The sequence below is a fragment of the Salmo trutta genome, chromosome 32 (genome assembly GCF_901001165.1).
Source record: "Salmo trutta chromosome 32, fSalTru1.1, whole genome shotgun sequence".
NCBI classification, from domain to species: domain Eukaryota; kingdom Metazoa; phylum Chordata; class Actinopteri; order Salmoniformes; family Salmonidae; genus Salmo; species Salmo trutta.
In genome coordinates this window covers 41,663,236-41,673,589 of record NC_042988.1, presented here as the reverse complement: position 1 = coordinate 41,673,589, position 10,354 = coordinate 41,663,236, and positions in this window count along the sequence as shown.

Here is a 10,354-nt window from a genome sequence, read left to right as displayed (position 1 = left end):
CACAGGAATAAAGACATTTCAAATGTCATATTATGTCTATGTTAGTTAAAGTACAAAAGGGAAAATAAATCAACATAAATATGGGTTGTATTTACAATGGTGTTTGTTCTTCACTGGTTGCTCTTGTCTTGTGGCAACAGGTCACAAATCTTGCTGCTGTGACCCTCTCTCTCCTACAATATTCTACAGTACCGCGTTAACTCCTGAGTTACACTGCCACCTAGCGTCTCCTCAGTAACATTACATCCTGATCTAGGATCTGCACCCTCCCGCAACGCTGCTGCTACTCTGTTATTATCTATGCATAGCCACTTTAATAACTCTACCTACATGTACATATTACCTCAATTACCTCGACACCGGTGCCCTCGTACATTGACATTGACTCTGTACCGGTACCCCCTGTATATAGCCCCGCTATTGTTATTTACTGCTGCTCTTTAATTATTTGTTATTATTATCTCTTACTTTTTTATTGGGGGGGGGGGGGGGGGTATTTTCTTAAAACTGCGATGTTGGTTAAGGGCTTGAAAGTAAGCATTTCACGGTAAGGTCAACACCTTTTGTATTCGGCACATGTGACAAATACAATTTCATTTGATATAAAAGGCCAAACTGATCCTAGATCAGCACTCCGAGACACTTGATACATATGGCCACAGGATGTCTATTCTATGGGACCATACGTGTGATAAGCTTATATGTGTCAGTCTCCTAGCAGTACAAATACAATACATAGCTTTGTGTGGAAGATGTACAAGAACTACAAAACCCACAACCATCATATCGTATTTGTATGAGCTTTCCACAACCGCTGCAAAATGCAGGGATGTGATTGGCCACATAGAAAATCAGGTGCAACAGTCCAGAGGCTAAATGCCAAGACACGGACAGTATTAAAATATTAACTTACATTCCTGATCTTCCAGGAAGTAGGTCTGAAAACCAAGAATTCCCATGTCTGGTTGACTGAGTGTCCGAAATGTCACCCTAATCTCTATATACAGTGCATTCAGAAAGTATTCAAACCCCTTGACTTTTTCCACATTTTGAATACTTATGTAAATAAGATATTTCTGTTTTTTATTCTTAATAAAAATGTTGGGACACTTTTCTACCTAAGTCTCGAACAAACTTTACCCCCGTGTTGACAGGGCTGGCTTCACCCACACAAACAAGTAGTGTGGATAAGCCAACACAGTCAACCACCAACGACCTCATGCTGTCGTCTTCGCTCTCTTATACCCCCTAAGGGTTTGTTTATTTACAACATAACCTTGCTTATCATGTAAAACAGTTGGTTCTTCAGGGCTTTGGTCTGGCCCTTCATCTTTTTCAAGTCTTTGGTCTCGACTCACATCTACTTCTGCCTCTTGTTTCAGGCTGTGTCTGGCTCCATCATGTCCTGTGGGCTGAACACCTTCTGGCAGTGGGACAGGTGATGCCAGCCGGACCTGTCCTGAACTCTGACCGCGGTTGGTGTTACCTTGAACGGCCCCATCTATCTTGACTGGATCCATTTTCTCTTGTGGACCCGGATTTTGACCCAGTCTCCAACCTCCACAGGCAGGTCGTCGGGGTCCTCACCTGGTACCTCCTCCTGAGCTTCCCTAGTGTGAGAAATCTGACAACAGTAGTTAGCTCTTTCATGTACCGCAAGTCTTCTACTTCAGCTAGAGTGAGGTCTATTTGTCTGTCAGTCATGGGTCTGTGTGTGGGAACATTCATAGGTCTTCCTGTCAACATTTCATGTGGTGTAACACCCCAGGCCTTTATTAACACTACTGAGCATTTTCATTAACACCAGAGGTAAACAATCTACCCAAGATTTCTTGGTGGAGTGGCATGCCTTAGCTAACCCGTGTTTAATAGATTGGTTAGCTCTCTCGGTAACCCCATTACGCTGAGGGTGGTAGATGGACACAAACTTCTGGTCCACTCCCATTATTATGGTGACCTGCTTCACTACATCACCAGTGAAGTGGGTACCATTGTCTGCAGATAAAACCTCAGGAAAACCAAATCTAGGTCTTATCTCCCTCACTAGTAGCTTTGCTACTGTCTCAGCATCACAGTGTGTGGTGGGAAATGCCTCCACCCACCTGGTGAACCTGTCAGTAAGGACTAAACTAAACTAAATGCCTCCACCCACCTGGTGAACCTGTCAGTAAGGACTAAACTAAACGAAATGCCTCCACCCACCTGGTGAACCTGTCAGTAAGGACTAAACAGTAGCTTTTCCCTTTCTTTTCTTTCTGCAAGATCTATAAAATCCAAGATGGATAAATGGTCCTCGTGACGTAGGGAAATGCCCTGGTTTCAGAGGTGTTCCTTTGGCACGTAGCACATCGAAACAGAAACTGTTTCACATGCTGAGTCAAATTTGGACAAAACCAATCCAAAGAAATGACCTCTATCATATCACCCCCTTGACAAATGGGCCACACCATGGGCCACACCATGGGCCACACCATGGGCCACACCATGGGGCCACACCATGGGGCCACACCATGGGCCACACCATGGGGCCACACCATGGGCCACACCATGGGCCACACCATGGGCCACACCATGGGCCACTTGGCAGAAGGAGGTGATAAGACAAGCTGGCAGACACGGTCTGCCAGACAGTCTGTCTCCAAATTTTAGAAACGGGGTCAAGTTAACAACCCCGCTGTTGCCATATCAAATGAGAACCAACATCCAAAGCCTGTTTAGATGCCAAATCATCAGTGTCTTTCCCAACAATAGCAGAACATGGAGTGACACTTTGAAGCAGCCAATCTAGCAGCCTGATCTGCCATGGTGTTACCTGTACTCACAAAGTCTTTCCCCCCCAGTGTGAGCAGCAACCTTCACAATAGCCAAAGCAGAGGGCAGTATCATAGACTCCAAGAGATCTAAAACCATAGTTCTATTACGAATAGGACATTCCACATCATTGTGAAAACCCCTACTCCTCCAGACACCACACCAGGAGAGACAAACCCCTATTGCTTAAACAGAATCAGAGAAAATTGTAACCCTTTTCCCTTCTCCCATTTTACAGGCAGTGGTTAATGCCAAAAGTTCAGCCTGTTGAGGTGAGAAAGTATCTGGTAGTGGTTGTTGTATGTGAGTGGGTCTATCAATTGTTACAATACCAAACCCTGCATGTTTCTTCCCTGTAGTTTGATCTATATATGCAGAACCGTCAACGAAAAGCTCCAAGTCAGCATCAGTCAGGGTAGTGACAGAGAGGTCAGGCCCAGCCTTCAGTGGTGAGGGACCCACTGTCTCCGCACTGCCTTGTTGAATCTGTCATGATGCCCCGTGGGTTTGTTTTAATCAGGTTCTATGTAATGTGGACTGAGTGACTTATCTCTATGGTAGTGTAGAAAAACCCAGTTCTATCCCCGAATACGGGTAGTAGAACCCAACATAGGATGATAAACCCAACGCAGTTCTATTGTCTCTGACCCCTCTTCTTTAGTTTACCTTCACTAACCACGCTACTGTAAATGGTTCCACATACGCGTGGTAAATAACCACAATTGGTGTCAATTGTATTTTAACTTCAGTACGGGGGTCTCCCTGTCTCCTCTCTCGTGGATGTAATGGAAGAGGAAACTGACAACATGACTTTCCCAAAACGCACTAGTCTGGTACTAGTCTTAAAGACTTGTTGTCTGTACCAGTCTAGATTTATTTCAGTACATAGAAATTATTGATATTGACTAGCATATATCCATTCACTGTTATCAAATACACTCAACTCATACAACAATTGTCCCACACTAAATCTACAATCCCACCAATTATACATATATCAAAACAAAACCAGTGTCTTCCCTCAGTTAAGGTCACCATACATAAAACCAGTGTCTTCCCTCAGGTAAGGTCACCATACATAAAACCAGTGTCTTCCCTCAGGTAAGGTCACCGTACATAAAACCAGTGTCTTCCCTCAGGTAAGGTCACCGTACATAAAACCAGTGTCTTCCCTCAGGTAAGGTCACCATACATAAAACCAGTGTCTTCCCTCAGGTAAGGTCACCGTACATAAAACCAGTGTCTTCCCTCAGGTAAGGTCACCATACATAAAACCAGTGTCTTCCCTCAGGTAAGGTCACCATACATAAAACCAGTGTCTTCTCTCAGGTAAGGTCACCGTACATAAAACCAGTGTCTTCCCTCAGGTAAGAACACCATAAATAAAACCAGTGTCTTCCCTCAGGTAAGGTCACCGTACATAAAACCAGTGTCTTCCCTCAGGTAAGAACACCGTACATAAAACCAGTGTCTTCCCTCAGGTAAGGTCACCATACATAAAACCAGTGTCTTCCCTCAGGTAAGGTCACCGTACATAAAACCAGTGTCTTCCCTCAGGTAAGGTCACCATACATAAAACCAGTGTCTTCCCTCAGGTAAGGTCACCACACATAAAACCAGTGTCTTCCCTCAGGTAAGGTCACCATACATAAAACCAGTGTCTTCCCTCAGGTAAGAACACCGTACATAAAACCAGTGTCTTCCCTCAGGTAAGGTCACCGTTCATAAAACCAGTGTCTTCCCTCAGGTAAGGTCACCATACATAAAACCAGTGTCTTCCCTCAGGTAAGGTCACCGTACATAAAACCAGTGTCTTCCCTCAGGTAAGGTCACCGTACATAAAACCAGTGTCTTCCCTCAGGTAAGGTCACCGTACATAAAACCAGTGTCTTCCCTCAGGTAAGGTCACCGTACATAAAACCAGTGTCTTCCCTCAGGTAAGGTCATCGTACATAAAACACATTCAATCATGTGTCACCCAGTACCTCAGTACTGACTTGGTTCATCCTCATCTATAACCAAGTTCCTCACACAAGGTTCCATTAGACCCTCAGGAATGTCTATATATTACACCTGTGGATTCTGGGTAATTTATCACATATACATCCTATAACAGGTGTGTACATACATTTAGCTATCGACTGTTCCTGTAATTATTAACCCCATGAGTGAGGTGCCACTTACACACCGGAATGAGTCATCAACCACACAGTGCTTCTTCTAATATCAGACTTTTGGTTTAACGGGCGTCTGCTTACCTTATAGTTTGATGAGCTGCACAGTCTGCTTACCTTATAGTTTGATGAGCTGCACAGTCTGCTTACCTTATAGTTTGATGAGCTGCACAGTCTGCTTACCTTATAGTTTGATGAGCTGCACAGTGGGATGCAGAGCACCCAGACGCGGTGGTCTCTCCTGACAAGCTCGCCAAATGTTGGGGGGTCCTTTACATGGGGTGATGTAAGTTTCCTTCAACAATCAGTCTTCCACATACATGACACAGACACATTGGAACCTCGGTATAAAACCTTTTAGTAATAAAATGCAATTGCAGACAGATTCACATACAGAATTACCTCAGTAGTCTATAGTAAAGATCTGTGTGGTGAAACAGGAGACAACACTCTTTATACAACCTACCATCAATCATATCTTAACAGTGTTGCATTGGATTAGATACAGAGTATCTAAGATGAGAAAAACATCTCTAGACTGTGGTTTCTCACTCTACTATCTCAGCCTTGAGGCTGGGTGACTATCAGCAGGTGCAGACAATTCTCAGCCTGAGAACTAAAGCAGTACATCTCCATTTACCCAGTACTTTTCCATCATTGCAAGCATACAAAGGTTATCACATATATACAGTAATCATGACATTGGTGAAGCCCCACACCCGACCCCCAGGGTAAACCCCGACCCCCAGGGTAACCCCCAGGGTAAACCCCGACCCCCAGGGTAACCCCCAGGGTAAACCCCGACCCCCAGGGTAAACCCCGACCCCCAGGGTAAACCCCAACACGCATCATACCCATACTTATGGGACCTGATCTAAAGTAGTGCACTATATAGAGATTAGGGTGCCATTTGGGATGTAGATTATTCAAAGTGTGGGAAAATAATCCACCAACAACATAACACCCCTCAGCTGACTAGAACTCCCCTCTCCAATCTCCCTTCCGGCCCTGTTCATTAGACACCAAACAGAATAAAAAAACACTTTAATAGGGACCTGTGTTCTTGTTAGGCTGCAAAACGTTTTGCCACGATGCGCACTAATGAACAAGACCCTGCTGATGGTCTGGCTTTATCCTATTTAAATACTTGGACCAAACTATCCACAGCGGTGAGTTACAAATGAAAATCCCTGATTAGTAATGTACTGAAGGACTAACTGGACTATTGGGTGTTAGATACTGTAGGGGTTTGGATGGAAAGGAGTGGACAAAGTTCACTACTGCATCCTTCAATTCTATAATCCTTCAGATGGCAAGCAAAGCAGGCAGTACTGTAGTTTAGAAGTAGAGGAAGTAGGCAGTACTGTAGTTTAGAAGTAGAGGAAGTAGGGGGTACCGTAGTTTAGAAGTAGAGGAAGTAGGGGGTACCGTAGTTTAGAAGTAGAGGAAGTAGGGGGTACCGTAGTTTAGAAGTAGAGGAAGTAGGGGGTACCGTAGTTTAGAAGTAGAGGAAGCAGGGGGTACCGTAGTTTAGAAGTAGAGGAAGCAGGCAGTACTGTAGTTTAGAAGTAGAGGAAGTAGGGGGTACCGTAGTTTAGAAGTAGAGGAAGTAGGGGGTACCGTAGTTTAGAAGTAGAGGAAGCAGGGGGTACCGTAGTTTAGAAGTAGAGGAAGCAGGCAGTACTGTAGTTTAGAAGTAGAGGAAGCAGGCAGTACTGTAGTTTAGAAGTAGAGGAAGTAGGGGGTACCGTAGTTTAGAAGTAGAGGAAGCAGGCGGTACTGTAGTTTAGAAGTAGAGGAAGCAGGCAGTACCGTAGTTTAGAAGTAGAGGAAGCAGGCAGTACCGTAGTTTAGAAGTAGAGGAAGCAGGCAGTACCGTAGTTTAGAAGTAGAGGAAGCAGGCAGTACTGTAGTTTAGAAGTAGAGGAAGCAGGCAGTACTGTAGTTTAGAAGTAGAGGAAGTAGGGGGTACCGTAGTTTAGAAGTAGAGGAAGCAGGCGGTACTGTAGTTTAGAAGTAGAGGAAGCAGGCAGTACCGTAGTTTAGAAGTAGAGGAAGCAGGCAGTACCGTAGTTTAGAAGTAGAGGAAGCAGGCAGTACCGTAGTTTAGAAGTAGAGGAAGCAGGCAGTACCGTAGTTTAGAAGTAGAGGAAGCAGGCAGTACCGTGGTTTAGAAGTAGAGGAAGCAGGCAGTACTGTAGTTTAGAAGTAGAGGAAGCAGGCAGTACCGTAGTTTAGAAGTAGAGGAAGCAGGCAGTACTGTAGTTTAGAAGTAGAGGAAGCAGGGGGTACCGTAGTTTAGAAGTAGAGGAAGTAGGGGGTACCGTAGTTTAGAAGTAGAGGAAGCAGGCGGTACTGTAGTTTAGAAGTAGAGGAAGCAGGCAGTACCGTAGTTTAGAAGTAGAGGAAGCAGGCAGTACCGTAGTTTAGAAGTAGAGGAAGCAGGCAGTACCGTAGTTTAGAAGTAGAGGAAGCAGGCAGTACCGTAGTTTAGAAGTAGAGGAAGGGAAGCAGGCAGTACCGTGGTTTAGAAGTAGAGGAAGCAGGCAGTACCGTAGTTTAGAAGTAGAGGAAGCAGGCAGTACCGTAGTTTAGAAGTAGAGGAAGCAGGCAGTACCGTGGTTTAGAAGTAGAGGAAGCAGGCAGTACCGTAGTTTAGAAGTAGAGGAAGCAGGCAGTACCGTAGTTTAGAAGTAGAGGAAGCAGGCAGTACCGTGGTTTAGAAGTAGAGGAAGCAGGCAGTACCGTAGTTTAGAAGTAGAGGAAGCAGGCAGTACCGTGGTTTAGAAGTAGAGGAAGCAGGCAGTACCGTGGTTTAGAAGTAGAGGAAGCAGGCAGTACCGTGGTTTAGAAGTAGAGGAAGCAGGCAGTACCGTAGTTTAGAAGTAGAGGAAGCAGGCAGTACCGTGGTTTAGAAGTAGAGGAAGCAGGCAGTACCGTGGTTTAGAAGTAGAGGAAGTAGGCAGTACCGTGGTTTAGAAGTAGAGGAAGCAGGCAGTACCGTGGTTTAGAAGTAGAGGAAGTAGGCAGTACCGTAGTTTAGAAGTAGAGGAAGCAGGCAGTACCGTGGTTTAGAAGTAGAGGAAGTAGGCAGTACCGTGGTTTAGAAGTAGAGGAAGCAGGCAGTACCGTGGTTTAGAAGTAGAGGAAGCAGGCAGTACCGTGGTTTAGAAGTAGAGGAAGCAGGCAGTACCGTAGTTTAGAAGTAGAGGAAGCAGGCAGTACCGTGGTTTAGAAGTAGAGGAAGCAGGCAGTACCGTGGTTTAGAAGTAGAGGAAGCAGGCAGTACCGTGGTTTAGAAGTAGAGGAAGCAGGCAGTACCGTAGTTTAGAAGTAGAGGAAGCAGGCAGTACCGTGGTTTAGAAGTAGAGGAAGCAGGCAGTACCGTGGTTTAGAAGTAGAGGAAGCAGGCAGTACCGTAGTTTAGAAGTAGAGGAAGCAGGCAGTACCGTAGTTTAGAAGTAGAGGCAGCAGGCAGTACCGTAGTTTAGAAGTAGAGGAAGCAGGCAGTACCGTGGTTTAGAAGTAGAGGAAGTAGGCAGTACCGTAGTTTAGAAGTAGAGGAAGCAGGCAGTACCGTGGTTTAGAAGTAGAGGAAGCAGGCAGTACCGTGGTTTAGAAGTAGAGGAAGCAGGCAGTACCGTGGTTTAGAAGTAGAGGAAGTAGGCAGTACTGTAGTTTAGAAGTAGAGGAAGCAGGCAGTACCGTAGTTTAGAAGTAGAGGAAGCAGGCAGTACCGTGGTTTAGAAGTAGAGGAAGCAGGCAGTACTGTAGTTTAGAAGTAGAGGAAGCAGGCAGTACTGTAGTTTAGAAGTAGAGGAAGCAGGCAGTACCGTAGTTTAGAAGTAGAGGAAGCAGGCAGTACTGTAGTTTAGAAGTAGAGGAAGCAGGCAGTACTGTAGTTTAGAAGTAGAGGAAGCAGGCAGTACCGTGGTTTAGAAGTAGAGGAAGCAGGCAGTACCGTAGTTTAGAAGTAGAGGAAGCAGGCAGTACTGTGGTTTAGAAGTAGAGGAAGCAGGCAGTACCGTAGTTTAGAAGTAGAGGAAGTAGGGGGTACCGTAGCTTAGAAGTAGAGGAAGCAGGCAGTACTGTAGTTTAGAAGTAGAGGAAGTAGGGGGTACCGTAGCTTAGAAGTAGAGGAAGCAGGCAGTACCGTAGTTTAGAAGTAGAGGAAGCAGGCAGTACCGTGGTTTAGAAGTAGAGGAAGCAGGCAGTACCGTGGTTTAGAAGTAGAGGAAGCAGGCAGTACCGTGGTTTAGAAGTAGAGGAAGCAGGCAGTACCGTAGTTTAGAAGTAGAGGAAGCAGGCAGTACCGTGGTTTAGAAGTAGAGGAAGCAGGCAGTACCGTGGTTTAGAAGTAGAGGAAGCAGGCAGTACCGTAGTTTAGAAGTAGAGGAAGCAGGCAGTACTGTAGTTTAGAAGTAGAGGCAGCAGGCAGTACCGTAGTTTAGAAGTAGAGGAAGCAGGCAGTACCGTGGTTTAGAAGTAGAGGAAGTAGGCAGTACCGTAGTTTAGAAGTAGAGGAAGTAGGCAGTACCGTGGTTTAGAAGTAGAGGAAGCAGGCAGTACCGTGGTTTAGAAGTAGAGGAAGCAGGCAGTACCGTGGTTTAGAAGTAGAGGAAGTAGGCAGTACTGTAGTTTAGAAGTAGAGGAAGCAGGCAGTACCGTAGTTTAGAAGTAGAGGAAGCAGGCAGTACCGTGGTTTAGAAGTAGAGGAAGCAGGCAGTACCGTAGTTTAGAAGTAGAGGAAGCAGGCAGTACCGTAGTTTAGAAGTAGAGGAAGCAGGCAGTACCATGGTTTAGAAGTAGAGGAAGCAGGCAGTACCGTGGTTTAGAAGTAGAGGAAGCAGGCAGTACCGTGGTTTAGAAGTAGAGGAAGCAGGCAGTACCGTGGTTTAGAAGTAGAGGAAGCAGGCAGTACCGTGGTTTAGAAGTAGAGGAAGCAGGCAGTACCGTAGTTTAGAAGTAGAGGAAGCAGGCAGTACTGTAGTTTAGAAGTAGAGGAAGCAGGCAGTAACTGTCTGAACTGTTGACATTTCCTTCAGGTCACTGACCCTTCCATGGTTTAGTGTTCTTATCAGGGTTGAAGGACTTTAAGGTCAAATGCAGTCATTACATTTTTCTTATCTCAATATCAAATACCCAAAAATGTAAGAATTAAGTACCTTACTGTGATTGTTTTTCAATTAAAATGGTCAAAAATAGCTGCTTAATAAAAGTCACTCATTTCAGGAAGTAATTTGAATTAAAAAATGTCAGAAATGGAAAAACATTTGAATAGCTTCTCCATCTTCAGCTTATTGAGACGTCATTGAAAAGATGCCATTTTTAAAAATGACTGAATGATTTCAGTTGAAAATGACCTTAAC